This window comes from Cherax quadricarinatus, chromosome 4, assembly GCF_038502225.1.
Source record: "Cherax quadricarinatus isolate ZL_2023a chromosome 4, ASM3850222v1, whole genome shotgun sequence".
NCBI classification, from domain to species: Eukaryota; Metazoa; Arthropoda; class Malacostraca; order Decapoda; family Parastacidae; genus Cherax; species Cherax quadricarinatus.
In genome coordinates this window covers 28077766-28087998 of record NC_091295.1, presented here as the reverse complement: position 1 = coordinate 28087998, position 10233 = coordinate 28077766, and positions in this window count along the sequence as shown.

Below are 10233 nucleotides of genomic sequence, written 5' to 3'. Positions count from 1 at the left end.
TAAGAATTGCTAAACAACGCCCCTCAAGGGAGATTCCTTGACGCTGGTGAGGGGCTCTTGATCTAGGGAATTGGATCTGTGCTCTGGTTCCCTGAACTGAGCCTGAATACCTTCCATACCCCCCCCCCACACATACGCTGTATAATCTTATTAATGTTTAATTCAAAAAAATGTTAAATTGCAGAACACGCGATGAGCCAGTAACCTATTATAGTACGCTCCCCGTGATTTGCTGTTCTGGATGAAAATAATTTTTAACAATGAACTACAAGCACAGGCGTGATGTCACGTGGCTTGATCATCGCAGTGTGTGTGTGTATATATATATGTCGTGCCGAATAGGTAAAATTGGTCAGTTAGCAAGAACTCATTTAAAATTAAGTCCGTTCTAAAGTTTTCTCGTATACGTTTAAAGATATATATTTAATAATTTTGTACCAAAAGAACCTTAGAAAATTTACCTAACCTTATTATAACAAGTACAATTAAATTTAGCCTAATCCAATTAAATATATTATAGATAAGTTTACAATAATTTAATAAACACAGTGAAATATATTTTTTGTGTTAGGTTCAGAATGATTTTTGCCATATTCGGCAAGAAGAGCTTTGCTATTTAGCCCAAAATTGCAAGTTTTACCTATTTGGCACGACATATATATGTATGTATATATAAGATATATAAGCGATAAGATATAAGCGACTATTGGCAGAAAGGTGGGCTAGTGCAAAGATGAGTAGTGAGGGGGTTGAAGAGGGTTGGAATAGTTTTAAAAATGCAGTATTAGAATGTGGGGCAGAAGTTTGTGGTCATAGGAGGGTGGGGGCAGGAGGAAAGAGGAGTGATTGGTGGAATGAAGAAGTAAAGGGTGTGATAAAAGAGAAAAAGGTAGCTTACGAGAGGTTTTTACAAAGTAGAAGTGTTATAAGAAGAGCAGAGTATATGGAGAGTAAAAGAAAGGTGAAGAGAGTGCAAAAGGAGAGCAGATGAAAGAGTGGGAGAGGCACTGTCAAGAAATTTTAATGAAAATAAGAAAAATTTTGGAGTGAGTTAAACAAGTTAAGAAAGCCTAGGGAAAGTATGGATTTGTCAGTTAAAAAACAGAGTAGGGGAGTTAGTAGATGGGGAGAGGGAGGTATTAGGTAGATGGCGAGAATATTTTGAGGAACTTTTAAATGTTGAGGAAGAAAGGGAGGCGGTAATTTCATGCACTGGCCAGGGAGGTATACCATCTTTTAGGAGTGAAGAAGAGCAGAATGTAAGTGTGGTGGAGGTACGTGAGGCATTACGTAGAATGAAAGGGGGTAAAGCAGCTGGAACTGATGGGATCATGACAGAAATGTTAAAAGCAGGGGGGGATATAGTGTTGGAGTGGTTGGTACTTTTGTTTAATAAATGTATGAAAGAGGGGAAGGTACCTAGGGATTGGCAGAGAGCATGTATAGTCCCTTTATATAAAGGGAAAGGGGACAAAAGAGATTGTAAAAATTATAGAGGAATAAGTTTACTGAGTATACCAGGAAAAGTATACGGTAGGGTTATAATTGAAAGAATTAGAGGTAAGACAGAATGTAGAATTGCGGATGAGCAAGGAGGCTTCAGAGTGGGTAGGGGATGTGTAGATCAAGTGTTTACATTGAAGCATATATGTGAACAGTATTTAGATAAAGGTAGGGAAGTTTTTATTGCATTTATGGATTTAGAAAAGGCATATGATAGAGTGGATAGAGGAGCAATGTGGCAGATGTTGCAAGTATATGGAATAGGTGGTAAGTTACTAAATGCTGTAAAGAGCTTTTATGAGGATAGTGAGGCTCAGGTTAGGGTATGTAGAAGAGAGGGAGAATACTTCCCGGTAAAAGTAGGTCTTAGACAGGGATGTGTAATGTCACCATGGTTGCTTAATATATTTATAGATGGGGTTGTAAAAGAAGTAAATGCTAGGGTGTTCGGGAGAGGGGTGGGATTAAATTATGGGGAATCAAATTCAAAATGGGAATTGACACAGTTACTTTTTGCTGATGATACTGTGCTTATGGGAAATTCTAAAGAAAAATTGCAAAGGTTAGTGGATGAGTTTGAGAATATGTGTAAAGGTAGAAGGTTGAAAGTGAACATAGAAAAGAGTAAGGTGATGAGGGTATCAAATGATATCAAATTGGGGAGGAGGAGTATGGAAGAAGTAAACGTTTTCAGATACTTTGGGAGTTGAAGTGTCGGCGGATGGATTTATGAAGGATGAGGTTAATCATAGAATTGATGAGGGAAAAAAGGTGAGTGGTGCGTTGAGGTATATATGGAGTCAAAAAACGTTATCTATGGAGGCAAAGAAGGGAATGTATGAAAGTATAGTAGTACCAACACTCTTATATGGATGTGTAGCTTGGGTGGTAAATGCAGCAGCGAGGAGACGGTTGGAGGCAGTGGAGATGTCCTGTCTAAGGGCAATGTGTGGTGTAAATATTATGCAGAAAATTCGGAGTGTGGAAATTAGGAGAAGGTGTGGAGTTAATAAAAACATTAGTCAGAGGGCAGAAGAGGGGTTGTTGAGGTGGTTTGGTCATTTAGAGAGAATGGATCAAAGTAGAATGACATGGAAAGCATATAAATCTATAGGGGAAGGAAAGAGGGGTAGGGGTCGTACTCGAAAGGGTTGGAAAGAGGGGGTAAGGAGGTTTTGTGGGCGAGGGGCTTGGACTTCCAGCAAGCGTGCATGAGCGTGTTAGATAGGAGTGAATGGAGACGAATGATACTTGGGACCTGACGATCTGTTGGAGTGTGAGCAGGGTAATATTTAGTGAAGGGATTCAGGGAAACCGGTTATTTTCATATAGTCAGACTTGAGTCCTGGAAATGGGAAGTACAATGTCTGCACTTTAAAGGAGGGGTTTGGGATATTGGCAGTTTGGAGGGATATGTTGTGTATCTTTATACGTATATGCTTCTAAGCTGTTGTATTCTGAGCACCTCTGCAAAAGCAGTGATAATGTGTGAGTGTGGTGAAAGTGTTGAATGATGATGAAAGTATTTTCTTTTTGGGGATTTTCTTTCTTTTTTTGTACCCTGCCTCGGTGGGAGACGACTGACTTGTTGGAAAAAAAAAAAAAAAAAAATATATATATATATATATATATATATATATATATATATATGTATATATATATATATATATATATATATATATATATATATATATATATGTATATATGTATATATATATATATATATATATATATATATATATATATATATATATATATATATATATATATATATATATATATATATTCAAAAAGTCGGCCGTCTCCCACCGAGGCAGGGTGACCCAAAAAAGAAAGAAAATCCCCAAAAAGAACTTACTTTCATCATCATTCTACACTTTCACCACACTCACACATTATCACTGTTTTTGCAGAGGTGCTCAGAATACAACAGTTTAGAAGCATACACATATAAAGATACACAACATATCCCTCCAAACTGCCAATATCCCAAACTCCTCCTTTAAAGTGCAGGCATTGTACTGACCATTTCCAGGACTCAAGTCCGACTATATGAAAATAACCGGTTTCCATGAATCCCTTCACTAAATATTACCCTGCTCACACTCTAACAGATCGTCAGGTCCCAAATACCATTCGTCTTCATTCACTCCTATCGAACATGCTCACGCACGCCTGCTGGAAGTCCAAGCCCCTGAAAACATTCACTTCTTCCATACTCCTCCCAAATTTGATATCCAATTTTTCTTTATCTAAATCATTTGATACCCTCATCACCTTACTCTTTTCTATGTTCAGTTTCAACTTTCTACTTTTACACACACTCCCAAACTCGTCCACTAACCTTTGCAATTTTTCTTCAGAATCTCCCATATGCACAGTATCATCAGCAAAAAGCAACTGTGTCAATTCCCATTTTGTATTTGATTCCCCATAATTTAATCCCACCCCTCTCCCGAGCACCCTAGCATTTACTTCTTTTACAACCCCATCTAAATATATTAAACAACCATGGTGACATTACACATCCCTATCTAAGACCTACTTTTACCGGGAAGTAGTCTCCCTCTCTTCTACACTCCCTAACCTGAGCCTCACTATCCTCATAAAAACTCTTTACAGCATATATATATATATATATATATATATATATATATATATATATATATATATATATATATATATATATTATATATTGTAGTATATGAATGTAACTGAATGTAGCACAGAAATGAAGATTAAGATTAAAAATAAGATTTTTTATTTTGACAAATTATATGGTTGCACAGAGGAATACATGCCAAAAGCCCCTTTGTATGCAAAGCATTTCGGGCAAACTTAAAGATTAACTTAAGATTAGTAAGGCAATAATACATAGTTCATATGGTCATTAGATGAGTTACCGTGAGTACAGGAGAATTGTATATTCTATCAGGTCTTGATAAGTCTAGTAGAGACTTACTACACTATTGAATTAGTTAATAAAGATTACAATATTACAATGTAACAAAACAATTTACAATATGATTTATTAGTTTAGTACTATTTAAAACAATTTAATTTGGTATTATGATGTACTGTATTACAATCATCTACTATTTAAAACAATGAAAAAAAATAGACATCCTAATTTCGAGGTAGTAAGTGGTTGAGCATTGATCAGCACAATATGAGCAGCTTTTGAGAAACTGGTAGTGGTAAGGTACGGTTTGTCTGGTTTATTTTAGGTGATGAGGTGATTTCTTATTAGTACCTTCAACTGGTGTGCAGACAGGAGTCCTTTAACGTGTTCTGGCAATGAATTACAATGGTAATGATACTGAATGTATGATGTATTATGCGAATGTGTAATGCATGAATGCAGTTTAAGAATGTAGTATATTAATGTACTATTGTTGAATTTAGTACAGCAGTGTAGTACTGCTGAGTGAAGTACATGAATGTCGTAGTACAGACTGAAGTAGTACTTACTGACTTTAGTATATGAATGTTGTAGTACTTAGTGCAGTACATGAACGTAGTAAGTGGAGTACATTGTGGAAAATTGCATTTATCTGAATGTAACTCATTATGTACATAACAGAAAATGATAACAAAGATAATTATTATTTATCAATGTTACATAGACAAGTAGGAATTTGGGACACCTAGGTCGCAAAAAATGTCCCCCTTCGATACCTACCACTGTCATAACCACAAGTAGCCTTAAAAAATTTATTGAAGTTATAATCTTTAAGCATGAAAGTCTGTATCCAGTATTCTTTTACTTATAGGAACATTGCCCCGAAGGATTGGTTGTGCAGGATGTTAACAGAATAAAATAAGGGTTTCGACAAATGTTGCTCTGGACTTATTAATTAAATGAAATATACATACACCAGGAATACTGGTAAATATATAAATTTGTGGACTGTATATTAAAAATAATAAATGGTTATATATATATATACACAATTACATAACAGAAGGAAAATATATCTTAATATCACTCACCAATTTGACTGGAGATTAATGTGTATCATACTCAGAAAACCTCACTCTAACTAAATCTATGAAAATAATGCTGGCCAGAATTACACACAAATCTAGAGAGCTTATCTGAGGTTCCTGGAGCTGTCTTGTCCAGTCGTCTGATATCTCAAGTTATGCAGGAATGCACATCCACCAATTTCGCCTCCTATTTGAGAGGTGTCAACACAATTTTAACCTCTAGAGCACGAAAAATTCTTCCCATTACACCAACGTTTGTACAAAATTCAAAACCAAGATGGCGAGTCTCCTCCCAGACGCAGGCTTTCCGTTTTCTATGACAAATATTATTAAATACAGTATAGGCCATCTATTTACCTATAAATTACCGTATTTCCGGAAAATATATACAGTATTTTCCACATACATGAATATATTAGTAGTGAACGAAGTACATGTATATAGTAGTACTGTGTGTAGTAAGTGAATGTAGTAAATATTACTGTAGTAAATTTAATAGTACTGAATATAGTACATAAATGTAGTTCTGAATGTAGTATACGAATATTGTACATGAATATAATACAGGAATGTAGTACATAAATATAGCAGTAAATGTATACATAAATATATTAGTTAAAAACCCTGTCAAAAGATATATATATATATATTATATAGATAGATCTGTCGGAGATACTGAATGATAGATAGGTGATTTTCATTGCTGCCATAATGGAGAGGGAGAGCGCGCCAACAGCTGCTCGTAAGACAGGTTTCTGTGCTCAACACACTTTCTCAGGCTCGCATTTCATTTGTAGAAACTCTTTATTTGCATTCGTCATTACATCCAATCACAGGGTAGTATTTCCTTTATGGGTTTATCACACAATCTGGGATTTGTTGTTTTGTGAATGTAAACATTAGATGCAGCAAATGGGAGGTCAGCTCTTGTTTCAGAGCTCCGCCCACCTGATGACGTCACTGCTGTTCAACTTGGCAACCTACATAACTGTATGACCCTAGTGGGTTTAGAGCTTAGTTTTGTTTATAATAATACAACTTCACGAAATCTACTCGTTATAATTAATGAGTAACATCATTTTTACCTTTTTTATTTTTACATATCGTTAAAGAGTATGGAATAAATCAACGTTGACCTATGCAGATGAACATTAACAAAAATATAAGTAATGACTGGAAGGAAAGAGCAGGACAGGAACGTTTCTTTGATGCCGGTTCATGTTCAGGTAGGTTTGTCAGGACGGGTCCTGGCCCAGGTCTTCTCCATGTGGTGACCCGGCAGTGGCTCCCGAAGGAGTGTCAGAGTTTGTACAAGTGATGTAACGTTTACAGCCTTATGGCACGGTACGGTGTATATATATATATATATATATATATATATATATATATATATATATATATATATATATATATATATGTGTGTGTGTGTGTGTGTGTGTGTGTGTGTGTGTGTGTGTGTGTGTGTGTGTGTGTGTGTGTATGTGTGTGTGTGTGTGTGTGTGTGTGTGTATAAAACAAGTCGGCCGTCTCCCACCGAGGCAGGGTGACCCAAAAAGAAAGAAAATCCCCAAAAAGAAAATACTTTCATCATTCAACACTTTCACCTCACTCACACATAATCACTGTTTTTGCAGAGGTGCTCAGAACACAACAGTTTAGAAGTATATACGTTTAAAGATACACAACACATCCCTCCAAACTGTCAATATCCCAAACCCCTCCTTTAAAGTGCAGGCATTGTACTTCCCATTTACAGGACTCAAGTCCGACTATATAAAAATAACCGGTTTCCCTGAATCCCTTCACTAAATATTACCCTGCTCACACTCCAACAGCTCGTCAAGTCCCAAATACCATTCGTCTCCATTCACTCCTATCTAACACGCTCACGCACGCTTGCTGGAAGTCCAAGCCCCTCGCCCACAAAACGTCCTTTACCCCCTCCCTCCAACCCTTTCGAGGACGACCCCTACCCCGCCTTCCTTCCCCTACAGATTTATACGCTCTCCATGTCATTCTACTATATATATCATATATACACAAATATGCAGTGACAGTTGAGTGATGCCCATGATGACACTCTTCAGGTCGCTTGTTCTATCTAGGCTGGAATATTGCTGCACACTAACAGCACCTTTCAAGGCAGGTGAAATTGCTGACCTAGAAAATGTACAGAGAACCTTCACGGCCCGCATAACGGAGATAAAACACCTCAATTACTGGGAGCGCTTGAGGTTCCTAAACCTGTATTCCCTGGAACGCAGGAGGGAGAGATACATGATTATATACACCTGGAAAATCCTAGAGGGACTAGTACCGAACTTGCACACGAAAATCACTCACTACGAAAGCAAAAGACTTGGCAGACGATGCAACATCCCCCCAATGAAAAGCAGGGGTGTCACTAGCACGTTAAGAGACCATACAATAAGTGTCAGGGGCCCGAGACTGTTCAACTGCCTCCCAGCATACATAAGGGGGATTACCAACAGACCCCTGGCAGTCTTCAAGCTGGCACTGGACAAGCACCTAAAGTCAGTTCCTGATCAGCCGGGCTGTGGCTCGTACGTTGGTTTGCGTGCAGCCAGCAGCAACAGCCTGGTTGATCAGGCTCTGATCCACCAGGAGGCCTGGTCACAGACCGGGCCGCGGGGGCGTTGACCCCCGGAACTCTCTCCAGGTAAACTCCAGGTAAACATATTTGTACGTGAATATAATAATAGAATGTAGTACAAGAATGTAGTAGTACTTTATGTAGTGTACAATTTAGTACAGGGATGGAAATATAAACACATATGCAGTATAATGTGATCCTTTATTAACAATGTTTCGCCCACGCAGTGGGCTTTATCAATACCGAAGAATCCTGGAATCGTCACTTATCTGTATATCCAACAACTTCAACCAGAACAACGGCTTCTGTAACATAGCTGAACCTCTTGCCAAGAAACTTCTTCATTGCTATCCTATATAAGAACATAAGAATCGAGAAACACTGCAGAAGGTCTACTCATATACTTTTAAAAGCTACTCAAGTTTCTAGACTCTATCACTGTACTCGGAAGATTGTCACATGCAGCTTTCTCCACCTGACCCAGCATTCTCATCCTATAAATACTCGAGTATATTTTACCCAGGTAGATCTGTTTGTGACTTGATAAAGCCCACTGCATGGGCGAAACGTTGTCAATAAAGGATCACATTATACTGCATATGTGTTTATATTTCCATTGTATCGGTATTTTATACCATTTACTTCCATCCTTAGTACAGGAATGTAGTACAAGAATGTTGTACATGGATGTAGCAGTAATGTGCAGTATGGAGTGAAGAAATCCTGGCATAAAAATCCTGCCATAATAAATCAATGGTGAAGAAGAGCGTTCCACCAGCCGCCCAGGAGACAGGTTGCTGTGCTCAACACTACTTTCCTGGGCCCGTATATCATTGGTAGAAACTCTTTATTTACACTCATCATTACAGCCAGTCACAAAGAACATATTATAAGGTAGTATTTCCTTCCTGGGTTTGTTACATGATCTGGGATTTGTCTTCCTGTATGTAAACATTATATACAGCCAATGGAAGTTCAGTTCCTGTTTCAGAGCTCCGCCCACCTGATGACGTCATTGTGCTCAGCTCAGCAACCTGTGTTATATTCTGCTGCTACAACTACACAAAACCTACACTAAAAAAAAAAATGCTGCATTTAATCACGATCAACTAACTATTTTTTCCAGGTATAAATAAAATCATTAGTTGTTACTAACGTTTACATTCAGAAAAAAACACGTGATGGGCCAGTTTGGCATACTACGCTCCCCATGATTGGCTGTTCTGATGGATGTAAATAAAGAGTTTATACCAATGAACTACAAGTGTGGGAGCCTAAATAAGGACATGAAATTACCAGGATCTACACAATAAACAGCATTCGTATACCACACATACACACACACACACACACAAATGTAGTTCCCATTTTTAAAAAAGGAGACAGAAAAGAGGCACTAAACTATACACCTGTGTCACTGACGTGTATAGTATGCAAAGTTATGGAGAAGATTATCAGGAGGAGAGTGGTGGAGCACCTGGAACGGAACAAGAGTATAAATGCTAACCAGCACGGATTCATGGAAGGCAAATCCTGTGTCACAAACCTTCTGGAGTTTTTTGATAAAATAACAGAAGTAAGACACGAGAGAGAGGGGTGGGTTGATTGCATCTTCTTGGACTGCAAGAAGGCCTTTGACACAGTTCCTCACAAGAGATTAGTGCTTTTAAATCTCTGCACAAAATTCAATTTAAACCAGCAAATAATAGAGCCTACTAGACTGGAGAATACACTAGACCTCATCTTCACTAACAATGATGATCTGATAAGAAATGTCACCATATCAAAAACAATATACTCAGATCACAACATAATTGAGGTTCAGTCATGTATGCGTGGAGCCCCAGACCGACAAAATGAGACTAGTCACGAGGGAGCATTCACCAAATTCAACTTCAATAACAAAAACATAAAGTGGGACCAAGTAAACCAAGTCCTAACCGATATAAGCTGGGAAGATATACTAAGCAACACAGACCCAAACTTATGCCTAGAACAGATTAACTCGGTGGCACTCGATGTATGCACAAGGCTTATTCCTCTAAGAAAAAGGAGGAGTAGATGTAAAATAGAAAGAGACAGGCGCTCCCTTTACAGGCGACGGAAAAGAATAACAGAGCGGCTAA